Here is a 26,137-nt window from a genome sequence, read left to right as displayed (position 1 = left end):
CTTCTACTGGAAAGTGTAACAGTTGTTTCAGTAAACTTTTAACTTTTAATAATAACCAACAGGAAGTTATATGCAATCTGGGAAATGAAATGTCAGGTCTCTACATTACTGAGTAAAATATGATTACTAGATAGAAACGTAGTGCAGTGAGGAACTTGCTCAAACACACATGAAAGAATTGGCTAGGAAGCAACTCCTAGATCTGGCTTTTCATGAGTATTCCCTATTTATTGGTTGAAAAATGAATGATTTTTTTTCTCTTTCAAATAAAAGCCAATAATTGAATTTATGTTAACTTCAAATTGGGAGTCATATATTTCAACTCTTTTCCCTGATAAAATTCCCTCTGAGGATTGTACTCTGACTAACTTGCAAAACATGAAAGGAAATAAGGAAAACAGAAGGGAAGGGAAGAATAAACAAGAAAATGTGAAAAGTGGAACTTTCCTTTATTAAATTTTACTCAACCATGTGAAGCAGTATCTCCTCCTGAATCAAAAGGGTTGTGGGTTCAAGCTTTACTCCAAAGCTTAAGCACATAGTGTAAGCTGCCACTTAAATGAAGAGCTGCATTGTTTTTGGTATTGTGCATCAGATGATATATGAAACTGTGACTTTACCTAATTCTCCCACTGACTTCTTTCTTGGCCAATGCAATCAGAAAGAGATTAAGTTATTATTTACCTTAATGGCGATCTGTGGGATCCTGCTATGCCCCAAAAATGCTACATATGTCAGACAAATGGCAGTTACTGCAGACTTCAATGTAATTCATTATTTGTGTCGCAATTTTTGATGGATTTATAGGGCATGCTATAAATGGAAGTTTCTTTTATTACCAGCCCCTTTCCATAATAAATTCTATGACTACAATCCCCATGGTTTGTTAAAAACTATTTGTCAGAATCAACTGTTGTTATAAGCCTTTCATCATAAGCAAACTCCATGACTTAATTTTAAAAAACTCAAGCCCCAAGTACAGTAGAAACTCCATTACAATGAATAGAGGAGCTCAACCATGCTAAGAAATTCCCCAGAGAACAACCTTGTCCTTTGATTTTGTACTGAAGAAGCTCAATTATATTTATAGAATTGTTTACCACCAAGAACCACAATAGGGTATCCCTTGTCCTCACCTTCCACTTCACCAACTTCCATATTCAGTGGATCATCCTCAGCTATTTCTGTCACTTCCAGCTTGATGCCACCAACAAACACATCTTCCCTTCCACTCCCCTTTCAGCATTTCGAAGCACCCATTCCTTCTGCAACATCCTGATCTCTTCCTCGATCACCGCCAACAACGCCTCCCCTTCCCCTTGGCATATTTCCATGGAAGCGCAGGAAAGCCAACACTTGCCCTTTTACCTCCTCCCTTCTCACCATTCAAGGATCCAAACACTCTTTACAGGTGAAAAAAATGGTTTACATGTTCCTCTTTCAATTTAGTATAGCATATCTGCTGCTCACACTGCGGTCTGCTCTACACTGAGGCGACCAAATGCTGATCAGGTCGTCGTTTTGCAAAACAACTTCCATTTAGTCTGCAAATATGACCCCAAGCTTCTGGTTGCCTTTCGTTTTAATTTTCCACCTTGCTCCCACTTTGACCTCTCTATCCCCGGCCTCCTGCAGTGTTCCAATAAAGCTCAACATGCGCTCAATGAACAGCACCTCATCTTTTGATTAGGCATTTTACAGTCGTCCGGAATCAACACTGAGTTCAAATTCAGACTGTAATCTCTGCCCCTGTTTTGCTTTCTTTTTCTTTGCAGGTTTCGATTTTGTTCTTGGGTTTTCCGTGGTTTTAATTTGCTTTTGGATGGCAGTTGCTCATCATTCACACTTTTGATTCTTTATTTGTCCCATTACCACTCCCTTTGGCCCTGAAACATGAACCCTTTTGCCATTTAATCTCTCTTGTCTTCCACACTATGACAGACCTTCCCTTTTGTTCTTTTTCCCACTTCACCCCCTCCATCCCTTTCACTTGCTTAAAATCTATTACATCTCAAACTTTTCCCAGTTCTGATGGAAGGTCACAGAACTGAAACGCTAACTCCATTTCTCCACAGAGGCTGCCTGGCCTGCTGTGTACCTCCAGCATTTTCTTTCATATTTCTGATTGCCAGCATCTGCAGCATTTGGCTTTTGTATTACATTTTAGACCTTGTTTATGTTCGGAGATTGACTGATCTGTTAAAAATCCAACGCCAAGCCATTTATCATCTCAAGTGATCAAGTAACAAATCGAGCTCCTTTATAATAAATCATTAGAAACTACAAGTTTTGAAAAGCTTTTTTTTTTTTGTTTATTCCCAATCTCCAATGAACAGAAAGTTTAGGTTCTGAAGTTTTAGTCCTTTGCAGATTCTGGAGCCTCGTCACACGCTGTTGCAGTTTGCTAAAGGTTAATTATTAGTCAAATTCAATGAATATAATGATTGTGAACCCTTTTCTTTCAGACCTCAACTATATGACCTCATTAATTGTAGCATGTTCTTTTCAAGGTGATATGTATATCCATCCACAAAGCAGTTTATTCTCTCCATGGAGTTATATGACATGCCCTCATCAGAAAGAAACCTCCGTTGTTCAGCAACTAAATTTGTTTTGTCAGTGGATGTGTGAACGTGGTCCACATAACATTGATTTTTCACTACATGAGTAAATGCTATAGATCTTTCTCATGAATAACATGGACTGTTGTGTTGACAAGGGTGCGAAGAAGAGCAGTGATGCTGTGAAATGACAGCGTATTACACTATCTAAAATCCAGGATGGCTATCCCACTGTTTGTTGTAATAGATGCAAGACTAAACAAATAATCCACACACACATTCAATTTTGTGTTGTGGTCTATTCCTTTTCATTCTATCTTTCTTGCTCAGTGCCTATTTTCCCTTGTATGTGTTCATATGTGTTTTTGTATATGTTTCCTTTAACTCTACCCTATTCCATGTGTGTTGTATAATCTCCTGCCACTCCCCACCACCACCCCATTCAATATATGTTTTTCCCTTTTACAATTAAATGTTTAAATTCAGAACTATGTATTTTAATCTCCCTTCAAACCTGGTGTGGTCCTTCTTGCTACTGTTTACACTCAGAACATAATAACTATTATTCATGTAAAGATTTTTATTTTCTAAAATGTAGCTGCTATGAGTATTCAAAACATTTCACAAAATATAAAAATCTGCTCTCTTTTCCACTCTCAAATTTTCTCCTCTGCAGCATCAAACCTTGTTTATCTTACCATACTTTCTGACTGTTGTTGTGAGACATCAGCTAATATATACTATATGCTTTTCTGCTTTAAGAATTACCTCAGAAAATGTTAGAAGAATCCATGCATAACGTTTTTAATGCTCTGTGAAGGGGAAGAAGAAACAAATTCCAATCATTCACTCAAACATACAAAAAGGTGAAAAAAGATTATCGAATCTATTAAGCAAACTCCATCCCAGGCAAAACTGTAATCTTGTACACAAACAATGGCAACTTCTGAGAGAGGCAAAGAAAAATGAGAAAAACATGCAGCCATTTCAGAAAATTTCTGCAAAATTTCCTCTCTGACTCCTGAAGGCAACCAAGCAAGCTCCAGGTGTCTGCAGTTGCCCATGACCCATTACAATACAAACTAATTAGCAAACTTATCCCCATACCTGAAAATATCATGCTGCCTTAGAAACGTGTTCAGATCCCTGTTAAAGGGCCGCAGCGACTGCATATGCAGGGCATGTCCTGACGGTTTGTGAAATTAAATGCTTCCTGTCATCTAACCCCACTCTCTCTAAGGATTTTATAAGCAGTTTCTCTAGTTCTAGCATTCTTTTTCATTGAAAATAACTCATCCTTGGGACATCTCAGCCACATGACCACACCCATTTCACAGTATACACTACAGCAAAGATGCAGCAGCACTATCAATTTTATGCACCTTGACGTTAGCTGAATCCTAATCTTCAGTTATGTTGCCTTCCATATATAGGTTTTACATATTTATGAATGAAGCATCACCTGTCATTCCATTTTTGATCTATGGCTGTGGTGCCTCCAAGTATAAACGTGATTGAATGTTTCAATGCTTATTAATGATCTTTTTAGTAAATCCTTTTATTACTTTCTCATTTCCTTTTTTCCCTCAGCCACTGATCCGCCCACTTGCATCCATCCACAGTTCACTGCTTTGTTCAGCTCTGGTGCCAACTGTGATACCTGTTGTCAATTTCCTCCAGGTTCTATCCAAGTAATCCACTGCCGGCCTTGTGTCCTGCTGCGCAATAGTTCACTGTAATGCTTCATTGTTCACATACCTTTCTATATGTATCCCACTACCTATCATCTTGATGATCTCTCCAGCCTGTTCCAGCAAGGTCCTTGGCTTTGTCTGTTTCTTCTGGTGCCTGTTTCTTTGACTGCTTGGCTATCTAAAACCAACTATTTGCACAACTGACTATCTGTTGGTAATGCTGTGCACCATTCCAAGATCAGAGTCGGCATTCAGTTCTTCATCCCTTTTGTTGCAGAATCTTTTGACTTGTTTCTCAAATTGGATGCCTTCCAATCAATCTGACTATTGATCATGCCATCTGATTGTCCATGTATATGTATATCCCAAGCTAACTTTTTTCTGTTTAGCTCATAGTCTTGTACTCTCAGAATTATCTGGCATTGTACATATTAGTAGTTATTAGATTAGGTCATTATTTATTTATGCATTTTAAATGTTTTTTGGCTGTGAACAACACCAGAAATTCATTGGTTTGTATTTTAAATATATGAAGTATTTGAAATATATAGAAATGCTATTATTTTAATCTATAAATAACCCTAGCTATAGTTGCTGTAAATAGTTAATGACATTTTGATTTAAGCATTGGCAGCTATGCAAACACCAGATTTTACACAGCCATTTTAAGTGCATTATTGACACCCAAATATGATTCTATTCATCTCATATTTCTTAATAAAAATACCATGGTATAATTTTAATTATATCAATTGTATCTGCATTAACTCTTGTAAAATTATTTAAGTTTGTGTGGCGCATTTATATGAAGGTAGTGTGAAAATTCAGTGAGTATGTGCTGTGACTGAGGGGCTGTTAGCTAATAATGAGCAAATACTGCGACTGAGTGAGTGAGTGAAGGAGAAAGTCTGGGGAGGGTATTTCTGCAAAATCTGCAATACAGTGTGCAAAGCCTGAGAATATGCACGCAGACCCAAAGAAGATATGCAAAAACTTAGGGGAAGACATGAGGTCAAGAGCATGAGAGAGTATCAAGGAGGGGGTAAACCTTGAATTTGGAAAGCTGAAAAAGCATTTGGGGACTGGATTGTGAGATAACCTAGAGAGAGAGGGTCAAGTAAATGTTTCATTTACATTTCTTTCACCTCAGGATGCCAAAGCTTTTTGTTTGCTGCCCTACTGTTTTATAATATTTTATCTGTTTCCTTATTTTGCAAGTATTGATTTGTTTCAGTTTGGAAAGAAAATGCACCTTAATTGTTAGTTCACTGAACTCCTGTTTGTATGCAAACCAATGTGCATGATATTCCATGCACTTAGCATGAATAGGCACTTCTTAGATGTAAAAGCCAGTGTAGTTCTCCACACCTCAGTGTCTGGTTAATTTTTGACCATGTTTATAGTCTTACCAAGCCATGCTGTTAAGGGTGTAGGACAAAAAGGATGCTGTGGTGAAACAAGCTCCTGTTGAGTGAACTGCGAATTCACCACAGTGTTTAATATGCTTTTCAGGAGCATACAGCTGGAAGTAGATGAAAATCTGCCACAGTACAGTATGCACAACTTCTCTCAAGTGTATGACTGGTTTTACACAATTTGTTTGACTATCTCACTGTAGTGAGAATGCACTGCCTGGAAGTGTGGCGGAGGCAGGTTCAATTGAGGCATTCAAGAGGGCAGTTAGGTGATTATTTGAATAGAAACAATGTGCAGGGGTATGGAGAAAAGGCAGGGCAATGGCTCTAGGTTACAATGCTCATTTGGAGAGCCGGTGCAGACACGATGGGCCAAATGGCCTCCTCCTTTGCCGCCATTAAAATTCTGTGATTCTGTGATTCAGTGGTATGCCACTTTGTCGCAGTTAGACAGCCCTGGAAAAGGTCACCCGCCAGACCTCTTGGACAGGAAACTGCATGGCAGAAAGGAAAGATGAAACTGAAGTCAGGGAGGAAAAAATGTAGTAATTAAAAAATTAGGGAATAGGTAGGCGTAGGAACCAAAGAACATCAGTAGAAATAAGTAAGGGACAAGTTTATTTTTAAACATATCCGCATGTATAAGGGCTTCACAATAAAACATTCCCTCTTCTAGTTATCTGTAGTAAAATCATAAATATATTTATAAAGAAAGTATTTATAATTAGACTAAATACAAAATATTCTCATTAGTTTTGAAGCATCTATATATAAAAGGAGCTGAATGTGCAACAGTTTAAGATCTAAAATTAGTTATATATTGTTACACTTTGCATTATTATTAAAGATTCGGTTAAAATGTTTTACTTCCAATTGTTGCTCTTCATTTCTAGATATTTATTTTATACATGTTTGAACACCACAGCACAGAGTGCAGTGTTTACTAGTGTGTTCTCTTGCGTGTTCTGTCAATGCTAGCTCCAGAAAGCAGGACCATGGACTGAAGATCTGCAGGATATTTGTAGAATTCAATCTCAGCTGAATAACAAAAACACAGATATTTTGTGTACATCATCCAAAAACATTAAACACTGCAGCATTGAACACATTCTTAGCCACATCTCCCTCTGTCTCACTGCTCACCTCCCTCCCTCCCCTTAAGGGAATTCAGACCACTGTGTCTGGACCAATTCTTCAAAGAGCTGCCCAATTAGTCCCATTCCCCTATACTTAATTTTTTCCCCCTTTGAGTATTTATCCAAATTCTCTTTTAAAAGTTATGATTGAAACTGCTGCCATCAACCTTTCAGGCTGTGCATTCCAGACCATAACAACTCATTGCACACTTCTCTTCATCTCCCCTCTGGTTCTTTTGCTAATTACTTTAAATCTAAGTCCTCTGGTCACCGACCCTCCTGCTAGTGGGAATAGATTTTCCCCATCCACTCTGTCAAACCCTTCCTAATTTTGAACAACTCTACTAAAGTTCCCCTTAACTTTCTCAGTTCTAAGGAGAACAATCCTAGATTCTCTAGTTTCTCCACATCACTGAAATCTTTCATCCCTGATACCAATCTAGTAAATCTCTTCTGTGACATTTCCCTCAAGCCTGAACACCTTTCCTAAAGTGTGATGCCCACGATTGGACACGTTAATCCAGTTGAGGCCTAACCAGTAATGTAGAAAGATTTATTATAACTTTCTTGGTTTTACAATATGTTTATAAATCCATGGCTCCTTTTGTTTACATGTATGTATACCCCACATGTTTTTAAAAAAATTTATATTAAACAAACATGATAATTTATTGAAGCAGGGGAAAACACAGCTCAGGCGAGAAAGTAGGACAGTAAGGTCGGTTTTGGATTGTTCTAGCAAGCAGTGATCACAGACTCAAATAGGCTAAATGGCCACCTGTACTGTAAATGCTTATGGTTCATTCTTTTCCATCAGTGAATTTTGCAGTTGGAGTTTTTATCAGCTGTAAAGGATCCATGTTTTTAATATTACTGTTGTGATTCAACTAATCAGGAAGCAATTCCAGAGGGCTTTCTCTTCTTAGTGAGTCCTAGACACACACACACACACACACATACACACACACGCACGCACACCCCTCCCATAACTGACAAACTGAATAAAAACTTTTATTGTTAAGTGCTATAGCAGCTCCCATAGCTGATTTCAACTGTGGTTGAAGTAGGTGTGCAAGATCCACTGGGCTAGGAAAGCAGAGATCAGCCAGGGGGTGCCTGCTGTTGAGTGCACACATTTGGACATCAGGGGACAGATATGGGCCTTGCTGTGATGACAAAATACTGAAACATTCTGCTGACACACTCTCTGCAGACACACATGAGAAGCAGCCACTTCAGTGAAGTACTGGAGGACTACTGACAGTTGTAGAGCTGTTGTATAACTTATGTCAGCGGATTCAGCAGAAAAAAACAAAGGGAGAACCTGTACATTTTATACTAATTAGAAAGTTCTGGACTATTTTTTGGTTCAGAGGATAAATTGCACATTATACCAACCGTTGCAATTTATGATGTAACAACACTCAATAACTTCTACACTGCTACTATTTTCCACTATATAATGCTCATCTATATATGTATTCTGTAATTTGCTCTTTTTAGGGTAATTAGACTCCATTCTGAGGCTCTGGATTTCATTTTTATGTATATATTATATAAATTAAGTTCTGCAAAGGATTAATGCTCACGTGTGCCATTATGTACCAATAGACTCTGCTAAGATAAAGGCTCTTGTGTATAGTATGTGTGTTGAGTATAAGACTTAGATTTCCCATAGAGATGACACAATGGGCCAGATTTTCCTGTCAAAGTCACAGTGAGGCTAAGAGCAACACCATTATTTATGTGCAAATGGTGCACCAACTTCAGGCAAGAGGCAGTAGCTCAGCTAAATTCAAATATTTAAAAGTTACTGTCTGAGTTGTGCCACTCTACCATCAGTTTTGTGCAGATAGAATCTTGCTGTCAGCCTCACTATTAAAATGTATTGACAGGTGTGAAGCTGCTTTATTTGCATGGTAGATACAAACTAAGTTTTCCACAGAGTTAACTCATAGACATTTACAGCACAGAAGGAGGCCATTCAGCCCATCGTGTCCATGCCAGTCAACAAAAATCTGACTACACTGATCCCATTTTCCAGCGCTTGGCCCGTAGCCCTGGAGGCCATGGCAACGCAGGTGAATATCTAAATACTTATTAAATGTTATGAGAGTTTCTGACTCAACCACCCTTTCAGGCAGAGAGTTCCAGACTCCCACCACCCTCTTTCCATTTCATTCTAAGTGCTGTTTTGACAATAATAGCTGTTAATTATTGTCAAACTACCTGTCTGGCTCCGAAAATGAACTATTAGAAGTGTAGAGTCTTATTCCTTCAGATTTTAATCATTTTGAAAACTGTAAGAATGTAAAATGTAAGATGTTTACTTCTTTAAAAAAGTTTCCTATCTGACTCTTTTCTCTTCCTCTCCAAAGCCAATCTATCTTTTGCTCTCAATGGTTCCCTTTTTGTGCCTGATTTGACATTGAATTCATCCAGTCTAATTTACAATCCCTTCTCCATCCTCACACTTCTGTTGTTACAATTCTTCACTCTGATGTGTTAGGGATATGCACAGTTGTTTGCCATCTTCGCTCAGATCCATGAAGCCCTGTTTCCCTCACTGCACCATTGTTAGTTTGCATATTCAGAATCTTGCCATGCAAAAACCTAAATGCACAAGGAAAAAATGTAACTAACAGCAGACACTGTTAGATGTCCTGCCACAGGAAAATCTGAGCCAAAAATATCTAACACCCACATCAAATGCTGCACATGTTTTCTTGTTACCAATATGGCAGGGGCTCACTTTGTTGAGACATTGATGGTGTGGATTACAATGTACTTATTTGAACTGACATGCTCATTCTGTTCTTATAAAACTGTTAACTTTTTTGTTGTTTTGTTAATAATGGGCCTGTTAACCCTTCCTGTGCTGTGGCTGAGTTTCTTTATCCAAACACCACAACACAATTGGGATGATGAACACAATAGAGAGGTCAAAGATTGATGAACCATATCAACCTTTTAGGTTTTGGCACTCAATTTGTTGAAAAGAAGTCAGTAAGCCTACAGCCCATAGCAAACCAGTTTTTCCAAAGATGCTCTCAATACCAAAATGGACTATTACATGTGATATTTGAAAGATAAAGGTACTAGAGCTGCTTCTAGGAAAATGAATTACTGTAACAGTACTTGCTTCAGTACAGGAGGCTATGAGTTCATTTTTAATAATGCCCAACATTACAATATTAAAACACAATGTACAGTCAATAGATCTGAATCATCCTACTAGCTGCCATTGCACAAAGGCCAGCCACAGAGGATCCTCTGTGCATGTATCCTTCAGTGCTCAGCTACCTGGGTGGCTAATTTGAGTTGTTATAAGAGTGCATGTTGAAGAAGATTTAAAAAACAGGGTATAAAGTGCCCAGTAGATCATTTAAGTTGAAAGCATCCTGTAGTGGGGTGTAGTTGAAATGGTGTGACATAGCCACTGGGTGAGGGGAAGTTTGGGCTTCTCGACTCCCAATTTCAGTTTATTAGTTCAAAGCCTGACTCCTGAGGTACTTTACCATGTCCATGTTGATGCAGGGCTAAATCCCACATCATTTTGTCATAGAAGTGGTTAATGAATTGCACCTTAAGGAGTATTTTATAAAATAATTTATGCAATATTAAGTTGCACGTTGTTGAATGGTTTAACATTGCTTGTTAGCGAAAATGTTCTTCTCATTAAAGATTAATGTGATTTATACCAGAATTACCTGGGTAAAGAAGGAGTGGGTGCTTTGAATCTAACGCCTAGCAATGTTGTTGATGTTATTGTGCTTTGGATATTGCATGGCTTTCAGCAACGAGTGCCGCTTTAACTTCTAAACCTTTCCTGGATGCCTTCCGCCTGAAATGGAATGAATTGCTAAGGTTGGGTGAAAGTTTTAACTACAAGATTTAAAATAAAGATAGGCAGCGCTTGAGGGGCTACGTTTTCATATCTCAGTGACTGAGCCTATTAATTAACCCCGGCCTAACTAATGAAGGAAAACTGGGCGGAGAATCACGAGGCTTCAAGGAGGCCGAGTGAGTTTCTTCAGGGACAGGGCAGTCTGCAGTTATACCGATGGATAGATCTTGAGAGTGAGGCTTAGCTGGCTTGTTGGGAGTCGTAATGAGCTCTCTCCCTATCTAATCAGTCGCAAGTAAAGACCTCCCCCGTGGTAGGAGGCTGGAGTGCTCCCAACGGTTGAAGAGATAATGGCCTTGATGAAAGATGTGGGTTGGATAGTCGAATGGCCCATTTGGCCATGGCACCCAAACGCGTGAGATGAACCCCTGGAGGGGACCGCGAAGCCTTCGAGTTTTAGCTTGGGCATGAGAGGGGTTTGGTGTCAATGTGGGCAGCAGTGGGATATCTACACTCCAGAAGTAACTTGGACCTGATTGTCCCCACAAGCGCGAGTGAGAAGGTCTCCTTCTCCAGACCCAGGCTAGATGGAAACCCAGACGTTCTAGCTTCGCAGCGCGTCTCCAATATTGAACTAAATTCTGGCAGTATAAAAGCAGGGCTAAGCGGGAGGGAAGCTTTTCGTAACAACTGTCTTCACGTGTAACAAAATCGATCGAAAACCATGCTAAGCAACGGAGGGCTGCAAATGGCATTTTTTTTTGTTAATGCGGAGCTTTCCAAGAACCACATTTGAAGAGAAAGGCAAAACAAAATGTGTCAACGTGACTTCAGCCGTCCACTTGAGAGTAATGACAATTCCGAATGATGTGTTCACTATTACTACTGTTTCCCCCAAATTTTCTAGCCCGTCGAAGCGCGGGGTCTGAAATTGTATGAACCCTCAACAACCCACTTCATCATTAAGCTTTACATGGCGCAAGTAGAAAGTTCAGACATTGTATTATGTGCGTATTTTCCCATCGTCCCTCCCCCCCCACCACCTAAAAAAATGTTGTTAATATCATGATAGATGTTAAATATTCATTGGATAACGGATCGGGAGGGGGGAAGGAAGTTTAATATGGGAAACCACATCAAATACAAATACGATGACCTGACAATCTAACCGTTGCTAATGACATTAAAAATCTGTCAGAGTTTAGCGTACTGACACTGGAGAGGTTGTTCTCTAGAGTTTTGAAGTGAGTTCTCTCGCTGTACAACACAATGTTCTATTAGTGCGTCTCCGGTGTAAAATAATAAAGCTTTCTGCTTCATTAAAGGAGAAGAGAGGGACTACTATGTGCTTGCTAAAGGACGGTCTCTCCCCCGCCCCCCGTTCTAGTTGCCTGTTTACAGTATGGTATAAGAACGAGGCAAAATAATCGGCGCTAATTCTAAAAAACACACCATTCAGTCCCTCAAAGGCATGGAATTTGTAGTAAATCAGCCCTGCAGCAACACAGGCAGGCAGAGCTGACCCCAACAAATGAAAATAATCAAAAGTAATTAGAAGCGTGCTGGACTGCTCCTCAGAGATCTGTGCTGGAGAATAAACATGCCTTAGTGTGCAGAAACTCTGCAAAGACCTATGTCTGAGCTGTTAGGTGCCCTGACCTTGTCCATATAAAGATGTGATTTATGAAGTGCAGGGCAGAGCGGCAAGGCTTCTGTCTTTTTCAAGAGAACTGTTTTACTGTGGCGGAATGTAACAGTCTTTCAGTTATGTGTCTCTGTCCAGGAGAGGGCATATCCCCACTTATAACCTTCCATAACAAAAGGAAAATGCAATTTTAGGAAAAAAAATCACATTATTGACGAATTAATTATTGCTACTCGAATGAAACTTTAGGGGGGCTTGTATAGCTCGGCCTATTTTATATGGAAGTCGATTTGCGTGTCTAAATGATTCTCTGGCTAAATCCTTGGAGCCTTCTAAAATGTGGATGTGAAAAGATGTTTCCTGCAAAACCAATGTTTTGAATAACGATATTGTTCAATAGTTACCAAAATAATAAATCTAAAAATGTATTAAACATCTCACAGTATTAAAATAATTACTCCTTACAACACGTTATGACTCTGTAGCCGGTTCCTTGTCCCTCAGTTTCAGGGGCTATTTTATTGGCTCCTGTGACACCTCATTTTGCATGTTTTTGGTAAAAGTTCATGTATGCTTTAAAAGTAAAAATAAGAAAAGGCTGTGTCGATGTTTGTCTCTCAAAGGGGCACAATTGTCGACTGACTTATCTAGTCTGACTCCAATTCAGCGAATAGATCAGTTTCTCAAAGCACTTTAAAATGTCATTTATCTCCCAAAATGTGGTAAAATCTCATACACGAATACATTATATTTGAATTTGTGCGAAGTAATCGAGTCAAATAAAATGGTCCGAATATCCTTATCTAAAAGGTTGGAATACTGTAAGTGCAACAATGTACTTTTGTTTGATTGTTGAAACTGACCGTTCAGCACACACACACACGCCGTGGATGAGCTCCTCCTCAGATGGCTACAGAAGCGGTGAATCGCGACTGATAATACAGAAGAAATAAAACCAGTTCTTAATGATGTGCTGGAATGCACCATGGGCACCGGGAAGCCATTAGCACTGCACATGTGAGAGGGTTTTGACCACCGCAAGACCTTCTCTTGTACTTCTGGTTAGTCTGTGAAAGTGACCCTTAAAACGGTGTCCACTTACATCCTTCTGGGAGTATCTGTCTTACCACAATACTAACTCCTTACTACTTTGAGTAATAGATTGACTCCTTTTAAAGACAAGCATGTCTTTCACTCGGCTGCAATCAAAAAGTAACAAGCTGAACAAAACAAATCTTGAGGAAACACAACTTTTGTTTTCAAAGTGAGTGAGGCTTCCTTGAATGAATTCTTGTAGAACATGCGGATCTGCGTTTTGAGTTGTTTGATGCCGTTATCACTGTTTCCAATTTTCAAACCAGTCTGTGCAAACGTATGATTTCATTGATCAATATATTTGGGACATACAGGGGGAATCCTGTTGCTTTTTCAGTGGCAATTTTAAATTAAAGATGGTACCGAAAATCGTCTTTACCCTAATCTTGCAGGAAAGGCGCCCAGCACTCAGTATCTAACTGAACTACACTTTCTTCAGATTAATACAGACCTTCTGACCATAATTATATCTAGCATATTAGTCACGCTGTGAAATGTGCACTGTTCAAGTTTTTAGTTTTAAATCTGGGCAGTATTCTTTCAAACAGTTAGAATCAGACGCCTGTTTGCGCTCTTTCTAATGTTGTTGATGGCCTTTGTTTGCCTTTGGAGAAACTAGCTTAACTAATTCGGCTAAAGTGCTACGGTTAAATAGCAGATCGTGTGCTTTGCAGGTGTTAATAGGCTGGGACTCTGTAAATTGGTCCCAATCATTCCATTCAGAACCAGCGATTGTTTATATGAATTTCATCACGGTAATGTCAGACACTAATGTGCTTTCATTGTGGCTCTGTGTCAAAATTGGTAAACCGATCCCCAGGAAAGATGTTGTAAACTGTCCAAAGCAATGAAGTGTTATCCCATTGTATTGTTGTTTGGCAATAATCTTTCAAATTCATCTACTTTCCCTCTCCAGTGAAAGTATGTGGATGAAAGCGGAGACCACCTGCAGATTCTATAGTTCTTGCTGCATTTTGAAGACTGCGCAGAAAAAGGGGCTTTTATCAGGAATGAACGTTCATGTATTTCACGTGAAATCGCCACGTGAAAGATGTTTGAGATACAGCACCAGGGATTGAGATATCACAGGCAGGGAGAGATTGGGACATGTAAGCATTCAATATGTGGTTTCGTTCGTGGTTTATCTGTTTCATTCCGAAAGACAATTTTAACTACTGGGGAAAGGCTGATGAGAGCTGTGGTGAAATGTTAGAAATCCTAGCTTTGTCTCTTTAGCATTTATTAAATTTAGCTGCATGATGGGGTTAATTAATCAGCTCTGTCTGATTTATCTGCAGATTTCTAAACTTTACTTCAGATTGAAAATCCAAGAAGGTTTAATTAGTTGTTTTAGCCTCTTAGATCTCCATGCCGCAATGCCTATTTGTCTGAAATGATAGCACAGGACAGGGTAACACTTGAAAGACCTCAATATGAATCCGTTGTTAACTCTACAGAGGCAGAAAGCAAGATGAGACGGATCTCTGCTGTGTACGGGTGGCTTACAGAAACTATTGACTGTTGAACAGGAACACGATGCAAAGGAAGCCGAAACAGTGACAGCATCACTTACCATTAAAAGCCCACCTGCATCTAATTGACATAAAAGTAATTCTACTGATTAGAGCACTTGGGCTTGAGGTTTGCAGTAAAAAATTATAAACCGCCCAGCTCTCTCCCTTCATGGTATTAGTCATCCTGGCCAGCCTTGTGTCTTCAGTTCAACGCTCTATGGCCATCATATCATCAACCTTATTAAAGGAAGATATGTTTCAGGAATGCTTCCTCTCCAACACCACCTAGGGACACCGTAGGCAAAGTAATACCGTGGGCTCTAAGTGACACTGTTTTCCTCTGCTGGGCGCAGTATGTTCATTGTGTACAGTTAGTATAGCGGCAGGCGAGAGGAGGCTTCTGTAAAAGGCTGATACATAAAATGTTAAAATACTGTGTGTGGTAAGAGATGTGGATCTCTCTCCTTCCTACACAATAGTTAATGCGTTTTTTAAAAAAACGCTCTTTAATGAGGAATTTCAATTTAGTTAAATGTACTTTTCATTTTCTAGTCACTTGGTTAATGCCGAGGAATAACCCTGTAAAATATATTCTGTACCTGATTTTGATGACTGAATATTGAATATCTAATATCAGTTGGTGCGCTTAGTGAAACCTTTAGTAAAAGCTCTTTGTGTTTAAATATACATTTCAGCCTTTCGGACGCAGCTGGTATATCCAGGCCCGAGTTTCTTGTTTTTTCCAATCTAAAAGCCCTCACTGAAAAGTTCCCAGACCCGAGCTCGAAACCGGAATCCAGGTCCGACCCAATTAAGTGCCCGAGCAGATCATTGGACAAGTGTCGGTTCATGGAAATATCGAACGGCTGGAACCTGCAACGGGTTTATATGAAAGATTAGTGATTTAAAAGAAATCTGAAATATATAGAAGTCTCCCCAGGTGGAACAATAAACAGATCACTGATACAAACCTCCCGGCGGCTAGCTCCGTCTCCAATCCCCTATTTTTTTTTTGAGGTCTGGACAACCGACTAGCGAAACTTATCCTTCTGTGCGTTTTCATTGATCCGAGGAGCTGGTACCGGGATCACGGTAGGGTAAGGGAAAGAACAGAGAATGGTTTAAATAAACCCGAGAAAAGACAGGGGTGGGGGGGGGGGGGGAAACTTGGTGTTACCTAAGCCAAAAAAAAAGTACGTGTATGCATTTCTGTAAGTAAATAACAAGTAATAAGCGTAAATAAAGCGACCGAGGAAAAAGGCTGGCTCCAGTTTCGGATGTCGTTTCATATTTAACACAGCGTTCTGTCCCAGTTCCTGAGCTCTGTGTACCTTGCTTAATCAGAGAAGGTGCCGTTTTAATGAAACGAATGGAGAAAGCTGATGAAGTATAACTGTGGAGAGCTCTGGTAATTGTGAGAATGATTAATGAGAATCAAATTACACCGTCACAACAAGCAAGTACATGAAATAACTAGGAAAAGAATCGCAAAACAAAGTCATTCCAATCAAACGTGGGAGATCCAGTCACAACAAATGGAGGAATAATAGTCATAATATTAGTTAAGTAATAAACATCGGATTTATACAGACATATGTAGCACATTCTTTGCTGAACCTAAAATCGATTTAATTTAATGCAATTTAAAAAGAGATTGTGGTGTTTATGATGAAAATGAGGGGAGGGGGAAGCCTAACCTATTAAGTACCCCCCCCCCCCCACTTTGTATGTACAACCTTTTTACAGTCGGGTAAACCATTCCCTGACCTCTTGGGAAGTAAGAGATATTTTGAGAAATACAGTCAGTAACTTCGCAAAGACTTTTTTTTCTGCCTTTTTATCAATCGGGTTTTTTTTTTGAGTTACAATGAAATAGTAACTTATTTTCCTCTCTGATGGGCAGTAGATTTTTTTTTTAACAAAAAGATCACTCCGGTTCCCAGTTCAGATACACATTTTGCGACCCCTAATTGTATTCAAACCTATATCTCCCAAATTAGTTAGCATATAATTCATCTTGTGCCTGCCTGTAAAATTCAAGCAATTAATTCTACAGCAAGCAGCTTGGAGTTCCCTCCAGCAGCCCTGAAGATTGCTTCCTCTTGACTGGAGCTCTGGCTTTGGAGTCAGATGCACAGTGTTTGATAAATTAAATCAACTTTTTAAAAAGTACCTCTGCCGCCAGTACACTTCGAATTCAGAAAACTGGCAATGCCTATTACAGTCCGTCATAAATGGTGTTTAATATAAAAACTTTACACAGGGCAACAGAATCCCGGTGACTGGAATATGTCCCGCATCAACGCATTCCATTAATTAAACTTCGTTACACATGTAAATAATTAGAATAAAGACACGGTCATTATACAATAGACACATACACACTCCTGCAGAGAGATAAATGAACGTTCACACAAATGCGGATATAATTGCGCAGACAAACTTAAACACAAACATCTGCACACCCATGTGTGTACACACACACAAAGGTGCTACATATATATTTACTTGTAATCATAACAGTTTTTAGTCTTTTAGAGAAACGAATTAAACGATTGATCTTTGCTATGCCTTACTTCAACCTTAACCAGTGTAATCGGGTTTTTGACCTATTTTATTAATGAATGGAGTTTTTGTCTTAGGTAAATATTATCAAATGGTTTTGACCCCTCAAGATCTATTTTCTAAGTTAAGGCGGACTTTAATAGATGTCATTGGCCGTGACCCGTCAATAGCATTAGAAATACCATTTCAGATTGGAAAGAGGAGGGCTGAATATTGAACAGGGTCCCTCTCTATCCACACCATCCTACTGTCATTATCGGTCTCCCGTCAAAGTTTATCTTGTGAAGAACTGAGAATTGTTTTGACAATTTAAAGATGTTTCTTGGAACCTTTTCTAAGACACCCAATAGGCATTCAAATGGCACGGGATCCGGTCAGTAGTTGTCAATTGTTTCCTGTGGAGTGTGCTGATGGGTGCAAGTTAAGATCTTCACAGGTACTGCAGGTGGCTGCTCTTCTCTGCCTACTCGCTTCAACAATTCACACATATTGGCAGAGCGAATGGAAAAGAAACGTTTGAAGCAAGTCGGGAAAGTGGCCGCTTTCAGGGTTTGAAATTAAATGTGGTGAACCATTAGTTCATTATCACACAATGAAGAGATTCGTGAAGTAAATATGGAAACAATGTTGTTGGGAGTCGGCTGGGAGGACAAGATTTCCCTCCACCCAACAAGATCAGGTTAGCGTAATATTACAGATGCGGGGCATTGTACCTATTGAGTGGCAGCGCCCGCACTGTTCCCCAGCAGCAAGCCTTCATTTCACTGAATCCGGCACATATACCAGAATCCAAACCAAATGTCTATTAAAGATTTTTTTTTTATCTTTTCAAACTTTTCACTGCCCGCTGAGGTGCACTCAACACCTGATACATCCGCACATGGCTATACAGATACTGTATACAAGGATGCACAGTGAGCCTGCGGCTGTGCGAGACATGTCCTATGATTGCACAGAGCCACCCATAAAGATACACCACATGTGCACACCACATGATTTAATAGTTTTATCATTTTCATTTACTTCAGGAGCAATAGGTTTGAGCCCAGCGTTAGGACGACCAAGGTGCTTATTGTATGCGAACATAAGAGAGAGGAGCAATGGGCCATCCCGGTTCTGGAGCCTTCTCGCCATTTCAAGCAACCATGGCGTACCCTCGGCCCCAATTCCACTTTGCCGCCTTTCCTCACGCCCCTCGATTCCCATAGAATCCAAAAATCTCTCGATCTTACCCCTGGCCGAGTGAGCAGTCCCAGCCCTCTGGGGTAGAGACTTCCAAAAATGCACAGCCATTTGAGTGAAGGAATAACGTTTCTGATCCACATCGAACGGGTGAATAAAAGGATGTGATGAAACCACAATAAGTCTTTAATAAGATCTATCCTTTTGTTATTTTCAGCCCCTTGCGTGGACGGACAGGTAGTATATAATATAATAGTAATATGTAAATTAGTGACTCGAGTTGATGCTTTTCAAAATAAAGCCTACAGAGATTCTTAACCTGTCTCGTTAAAATCATCTCACCTTTCCATAGATTTATCCACATTACTATTCTGGTCATCTAATTGCTGAAGGAATTGGAGAGGACACATGGGCAGAATGTAACGCCCGCCCGCCCACCGTGGTGAGTTTGATGGTGGACGGCATTCAATCAGGCGGGAGCATGGCGGATGTGAACCCCGCCCTGCCACTAGCTCGGGCCCTTGAGGGCTCAGTTCATGGCTTCCTCGCTGGAGAGCCGCGAGAGCCCTGCGTCACCTCGTTCAGGAAAGGCCCAGCCAATTAGGTGCCACTCCGGACCGGAAGTCCTGCCCACCAAGAGCTGCCAGCCAATCAGAGGGAGGCAGCATTATTGATTGGCAGCTCCCTGAGGGGCGGTTTGGCGGCAAACACACACACCCTACCCACCCACCGCCGCCTCAGATTGCTCCTGAGTCCCAGTCACAAGTGAGTGATGGTAGGAGAGGCCTGGGGTGCAGGCCATGGGGAATGAGGGGTAGGTTCTCAGCGCCATCCCCCCCCACCCCGCTTTGCCCAAGCCGGGCCCCTTAACCAGGCACCAGGCCTTTGAACAATGGACACCCGCCCCCCGAAACCTGCAGGTAACTCTGGGTTCGTCAGCCCCCTGCACGGCAATCACCTCCCCACCCTCCCCACATCCGCTACTGTGTCACCAGCGGTGGCAGGATGAGGCCCCTCAGGCCTCAATTGGTGGCAGGGCGGGAAAGCCGCCGCGACTCTTCCTGCCACAGTCTTACTCAGGGCGGAGGCGGGAAGGTGGCAGGCTCCCCACCCGCCTGATAAATGCCCCCGTCATCAAACTCGCCATGCGGTGGGCATTAAATTTTGCTCTCTAGCTGGCTTTCCCCTCCTTACTCAGAGACCCCAGGGACAATTGTGTCCTCAACTGATGCCTAATTTGAGATCAGGTAACCCAGCTCAGACCTGGCATTCCATCAGAACTTTTTGTTGAATTGGACAGTGCCATCAGGCCATTCACCAGGCCATCAGAGCAATATTTGAATGCATGTGTCCACGGGGGGAGGAGGTGTGTTTGTATTACTAGGTGTGAGCTCTTCTGTGCATGTGTGGATATGAGAGTGCAGGTGAATACTCCCTTGTGTGTATGCATCTGGATGATTGTGTATGAGTGAAGGTGTCCGCGTGTGTGCACATCTTAAGAAAAACATGCGTCTGTGTCCCTGAGTGTGTGTTTATCTGTGGGAGTGTTTCAGAACCTGTCTGCAACTGTGTGAGTGTGCATGGGTATCAGACTCTGCAGGCCTGCGTGAATGTAATTATAAGTATATGAAAATATCTGGACAATCGTCGTTGGAGAAATAAAACCCGAGTTTGAGATTTATCGCTGTCGATTTAAACCATTGTAACTACTATCCCTTAAAAAAGTTACTTACAAGGCGCAGCTATTTTAATAAATGTGACTGTACAGAAAAAGTTATTAATAAAGTCATTTCCTGATGTTCTGTGACTTTTCCGCTAGATGTATGATGTCAGGCTCAATTGTCCAGTAATCCCTCGGCTACTTCGTCTCATCGTCAAGTGAGTTTGGTATTGTTGTTACTATCCCAGGGATACAATTAGACAGAAAGGCTTTCGAAACAGCAGCGTCCAATGGCGCAGGCCATGTTACTTAGACTATCAGAACACACTACCCCCAGGAAAATGAAATAAAAAGCATCTGGAAGTTATGAGATTTTCACAAGCGCCGCTGAAACGATAGAAGTTTACAGTAATGCAGAGATCAGCAGATTGATTATGTGTAAAACACATGATATATTGGCCAAAATCGAAAACCAATGTCAGATCATTTTACTACCAATTGCGATCGCCATCTACTGGTCAGTTGTGGCACTGCCTCTCCACAACCGATTTCAGCTCCAAGTCCCAGCCCTATCAATATAAAGCTAATTTGCCCAGGACGTGGTACTGATACTCGACGCTTTTGTTTACACAGCAACATTTCCTGCTTTTCAGAGAACGGTATTTTTTTTTTTTAAAAAGCCAGCTCTATATCAGAAAGGCAGATCAACTCCACGAAATAGTAATCAGTTTCCCAACTCACTGCTGCTTCTATTTAACACACAATGCATCATAAAACAAATCCCTCATCCTGACAGGAAGAAAATAGAACAGCTCATAGGTTCAGCTTGCCCAATTTATTGCTAAATTAAAAAGCTTCAACAATGGACATCTTGAGGAACGGCAGGAAACTCGCGGTCAGCAACCGGGGTTTAGAAAAGGTTCTCAGCGTTGTAGTCTATGGGAATCTCTGCCCAGGTTTTGGTGCTATTTACAAAAGAGTCTCAGAGTTTATCCGGTCATACCTAGCGTTGCATTTAAAGTTGCACGTCAGTAATTCCACACACAACAACAAAAAAACACAGCATTTGAATCTAAATTAAATAGGACGCTGTCACTGATCACACAGAGCAGAAACGAGCAGCGACAGAAAGGAGCGTTTAATTTTATTTAACCAAATACATAAAAGTCAATTAAACGTGTTCTTTGAGTGCATTTTGGCTCCGTGCGCAGCATGTCGCTTTGTTATCAGGCTCGACCCAGTTAAAGGTCCCTATTTTAAGTGGGTGGCCATAGACACCCCAACACTTACCAGCGGTAATGGGTGCTTTTAAAATAAAACACCATTCATGTTGGGAATAACTAAAACAGAGCGATTGTGGCTTCTGGGAAGAAGGTGCGATTGAAGCTGTTGAAAAAATACCTGCTATTTTAAACCTACCGGGATCCTTGCAAACACACAACTAACTCCCAAGCCTGTTAAATAATCGCCGGCCAAGACATCAACGCTCAAAAAATTTAGTATCAATCGGAGGGGGTCAGGGAATAGAGAATACTTTTCCCTGCAGGCATAAAGTTCAAGTATTTTTTATTTAGAAAGAGTCTTTAAATGATTTAAAGGAAATGTGGTAAACCGTGTGCGGAGCTTGATAACAGTGATAGAGTGAGCATTTTCTGGGAGCTGCAGGCGGAGTAAGTGAAGAAGCCTGGGTGAGAAGGGTTCAGGGGAAGTGACCAGGCGGAGCAAGGCCCCGGCACCTTGTAAAATACGAAACTAGATAATTAGCAGAACTTCTCCCGGGGCCCATCAGGATGAAGGGGTGTCTGAATTTTGTCAGCGTTTATTACCCAGAGGGTGCAGCCAAGACTGGGAAGGACACAGACAGTATCTGGGTAGCTTGTTCCTTTATCTGTGAGTTCCGAGCTGTCCCCGCTGCTTTGCCCAGAAGGTCTGACCCTGTTCTGTTCTGAAGAAACGTCTGAACATGTGTGTGTGTGTGTGTTTATATGTATGTGTGCCTATGCATATGCGAGTGTGTGGGATCTGTGGGAGTGTATGCGAATCTCTTGTGTATATGTGTCTGTGGGTGTTTATGTGCCTGTGTAAGTCCACGTGGATATAGCTCTCTATATATGAAGTCATCTTGACGACGCTAGGCCGAGAAATAATAAAGTCACTTTGAAGTGTAACTGTGCTTCCTATCGCCTTGCCTTGTTTTCAGCATTCTTACTTACTTTGCAGGGTGTAAATCGTATTTAAAAAGTTCTTAGCAATGTTTCAACAAAACAAAGTGTGGCCAAAAATTACCTCCCAACCCACTCCCCCCCACCCAAAAAAAAAGAGCTTCCCGATGTTTCTATTTGTGTTCAGTCGGGCCGGTGATGTGCTCGGGGGGGGTGGGGGAGTGGGGGACGGACGGCAGAATAATGACCCCCCTCCCTAGCCGATTCCGCCCCCATTCGCTTCTCAAGGCTTTGGTCAGCCTCCAGTTCAGCGGTGAGTTTTCCAAAGCGGCTTCAATCGGGCCAACTTTAATCATAAATCTAATCCTCTTTCATCGCTAGAAACAAAAATCTGTTCAAAGTGCGGCGGCAGCTCCACTGTCCTTCTACACCGTCTTATTTCAATAATGCAAAGAAATAGTTTGTCACGCGGCCCCTCGGAGAAGGCGTTTTTTTTAAAAAAGAAAAGAAAAATCCTCCTTTCTATTGATGATTTCAAATAAAAGTGGGCATCCGGGCAGCTCCATGTGGACATAATCTAGATCCGATTTCAGCAAGTGATTTATGCACACACGAGCCTTTCTGCGGCCGGTGTGCTGGGGGTGGGGGGCGGGGAGAAGTTATTAGGGAAGCTAAAATATGAAGCAAAACACAGTTACATCCTCGTGATATTACAACCTGAGTCATGACACAACACCGGCGTGTTATAAAAAAAAAGGTGGATCCAATCTAATTGTGCTACCACCCGGTCAAACAGAAAACTTCTATCTGAGTCTACATGATGCATATATTTATATGCATCTCAATACATTGAACACAGATACTTGCGTTAGTATTAAAGTTTATTTGGAAACGCGAGTTCCTCTCTTACGTACTCCACACATTATAACGTTGATCTAATGGAGACCCGTTTTCTTTGTTGTTTATTCATTAACTTTTTTCTTAACAAAAAAAGTAATATGTAAACAAGCGGGGGAGGGGCTGGTGGATCACTCGATCGTGCGTTGCGAGCCGAAATGTGCCCGAAGCTGGGGTCGGCTTCGACTAATAATTACTTGCGAGTCCCAACCAATACTGGTTACTGATAGGCGTGTTATGGAGTGTCTGAGCTTTCAATCCGTCCTACTCGCAGCCTAAGGTAATGCAATCAAGAGAGAGAGAGAGGGAAAGAAAAAGGGACGCTGTCTCTTTAAATCCAGCCCACGTTAGCCTGTCACCGGGTTACTGTCTTTTTAATGAGCTCTCCAGGAGATCTCTCTCCAATAACGACCTTTTGCTGACCTCGGCGATCGAGGACGCTTCTGACACTTCATCAGAGGGAAAAGGGGGAGAGGCAGAGAGAGAGAGAGAGAGAGAGACACAAGAAAGGGAAGGAGAAAGTATGCTTGAGGTCGAGGGCAAGCCGCGTGTCTGGATGGATTTGCTTCTCAGCTCATCCGAAAGCAGGTCCAGAGATTGATCTGGGAATCTGCTCCCGGGGCCATCTGACCAGGTCAGGACAGCAAATCCCTCTCTCCCGACAGGAGTTGCTGCCCCCCTCCCGAGGTCCCACCCTCTCCTGCACAACTTGATGGCCTTGACCGAGCTGCTTTGCACAGGACAAATAAACTAACCCGGAGTGTTAGAGAGTGAGGCCGACACATCATCCCCCCCACCCCCACCAAACCACCCCACCCCCCCCCCCACCACCCTCTCGGTTCCAAATCCCCCCTCGGTTCCCGCAATAAAGGGGAGGTGGAGGTGGAGGGAGGGAGGAAAGATCAGCCCATAGAACAGGGCCGGGGCCGTTTGCAGTTGGATTTGGAGCTCAGACAAGGGCATTGTTTCTCGGCACTTGGAGGAGAGAACAGTATTTGGGTGCTGCCCGTTCCCAGCGAGCTCTCTCTCAGCTGAACGTCCAGAAGGTAAGCGACTGGTTCCCACTCTCATCCGCCCCCACCACCCCCCCAGTGTAGACAGCGAACTCCCTGTATCCCCTACTTCTCGCTCTCTAGCTTCGGTCGAACTCTTGCTCTCTCTCTCTCTCTCTGTCTCACTCACTCACTCTCTCCCATTCCTCCAGACAGGTAGATTTCAGGATCACCCGTCTGTCTGTCTGTCTCTCTCGGCACTTTTCACATTCACCTCCCAGGCGGTGATGAAGTCGGTAAAAGTTTCTGGCTGCATTTCACACATTGAGCCCCCCAAACTCCCAAAGACACGGGAACCTTAGGTTTTCCTCAGCTTCCTCATTGCGGCCGTTTTTTTTTTATATAAAACTAACCCTGCAGGTCACCCTGATGCCTGGCGCTGAGAAACTTTGGTAGCCTGGGGGGTGGGGGGGGCTCCCGATCCGGTAACTGGAGCCCAGGGAGAGGATTGAGGGACCGGACAGCGTTTGTTTACGGCACCGGGGGATCAACCCCCCCCCCCCCCCCAACCAACCCCCCGGACCGACCACCCCCCCCAGACCGACCACACCCCCTCCCTCCACCACCCCCCCCCCCCCAATCCATTCCGAAACTATTCCCAAATACCCTCGGGATCAATGTTAATTCCATCAATACAGGAAGAAAGGCGATTGCCGCGGCTTCTCGCCCAGTTACGAGTTCCGCTGTTTGGACCCAGTTTGCTTGTCCCGTACCCTCTGGCCCGCAGACTGCACTGAAGACGGGACATAGTCTGTGTGGAATTCAAATAGGACTTGACACTTCTTCCTAAAGCGGGAGGCCGATCTGCAGTAAAGCAGAGGAAAGGAAACACTTTCATTCTCTTGTCTCGCCTTGGAATTAAGGTCCATTCGGTGTTGAATAGCACCTGCAAACGCTGCTGCACCCTTTGGTCAATTTGTTCCGCTTGCCAGACCGCTCATGCCCGCTCGGAAGTCAATGGGAGATTTGGCCCGTGCGGCATCTCCATGAGTTCAGTTCTGGCCCGGTCCTTCCTTATTCCACTTTCACTCAAATCCCCTTCTCTGTTGGTAACAAGATTTAATTATTAACGAAAGGAGATTGGGTCGGGGAGCTGGGGAGAACGCGATCATTAGAGGAGGGGGTTGAGGGGGTGGGGGTGGTATCACCGACCCTTTCTGTTTCCATTCTTGCAATTCTATGAAGATATTCTCAGTAACTGAAAGAGTCATCTATACAACTGCACAAATCATCAGTCCAGGTGCTGATCCCCAGCATTTAAAAATGTGTTCCGAATGTAAAGTGTGGGACACCCACACTATTATAGAAAGTCTTGCTTTAAATAGGCAATAATCAAAGTTTTACAATGTTTAAGGAAAACAAGATAACATTTTATAATATACAATATTTATTAAGGAATATCATTTTGTAGAATTTTTATATAATATAAAATATTTAGAAAGAGCTCTACTCCAACTGTTATTTCAATGGTGGGCCGTTTCTTCCCCTACAATTGTAGTTCAGAAAAGTGAAGAAGTCAGACTCGGCTGCAGGCAGAGCGATTCAGTGTTTGTTACAGGCCGCGATTTCTTTATGCATAAGCTGACTATTAAAGGCCGCAGTTTCTGGGCTTCTAAAGACAGGCCCCCTTTTAGTAATTGCCATGGAAGGTAAAAGGCGAAGTTGAGATGAGAGGGGAACATTCTCTTAGTTATGATTAGTGTGACAGCACC

General features: G+C 41.9%; 1 protein-coding gene and 1 long non-coding RNA gene across 9 annotated transcripts in view; both read left to right on the top strand.

The window, feature by feature from the left end:
• mecom (MDS1 and EVI1 complex locus) overlaps nucleotides 1-26,137 on the top strand; it is an 804,010-nt gene that overhangs the window by 656,257 nt on the left and 121,616 nt on the right. Inside the window, exon 1 of one of the 8 annotated variants that reach the window (XM_078564134.1) lies at nucleotides 23,661-24,419. The exons of 5 other annotated variants lie outside the window; for them this stretch is intronic. The gene's annotated coding sequence lies outside the window, so the exon portion shown is untranslated. Of the gene's footprint in view, nucleotides 1-23,660; nucleotides 24,420-26,137 lie in introns of those variants that run through there. 2 more of the 8 variants (XM_078564133.1, XM_078564132.1) reach the window with 2 other exon arrangements.
• On the top strand, nucleotides 13,292-16,171 carry LOC144693916 (uncharacterized). Its single transcript, XR_013579615.1, has 2 exons — nucleotides 13,292-13,562; nucleotides 14,851-16,171. It is a non-coding gene; the product is annotated as an uncharacterized LOC144693916 (long non-coding RNA).

The sequence above is a fragment of the Cetorhinus maximus genome, chromosome 19 (assembly GCF_964194155.1).
Source record: "Cetorhinus maximus chromosome 19, sCetMax3.hap1.1, whole genome shotgun sequence".
Taxonomy (NCBI): Eukaryota; Metazoa; Chordata; class Chondrichthyes; order Lamniformes; family Cetorhinidae; genus Cetorhinus; species Cetorhinus maximus.
The sequence above is the reverse complement of the archived record's forward strand: the minus strand, read 5'-3'. Positions and strand labels throughout refer to the sequence as shown.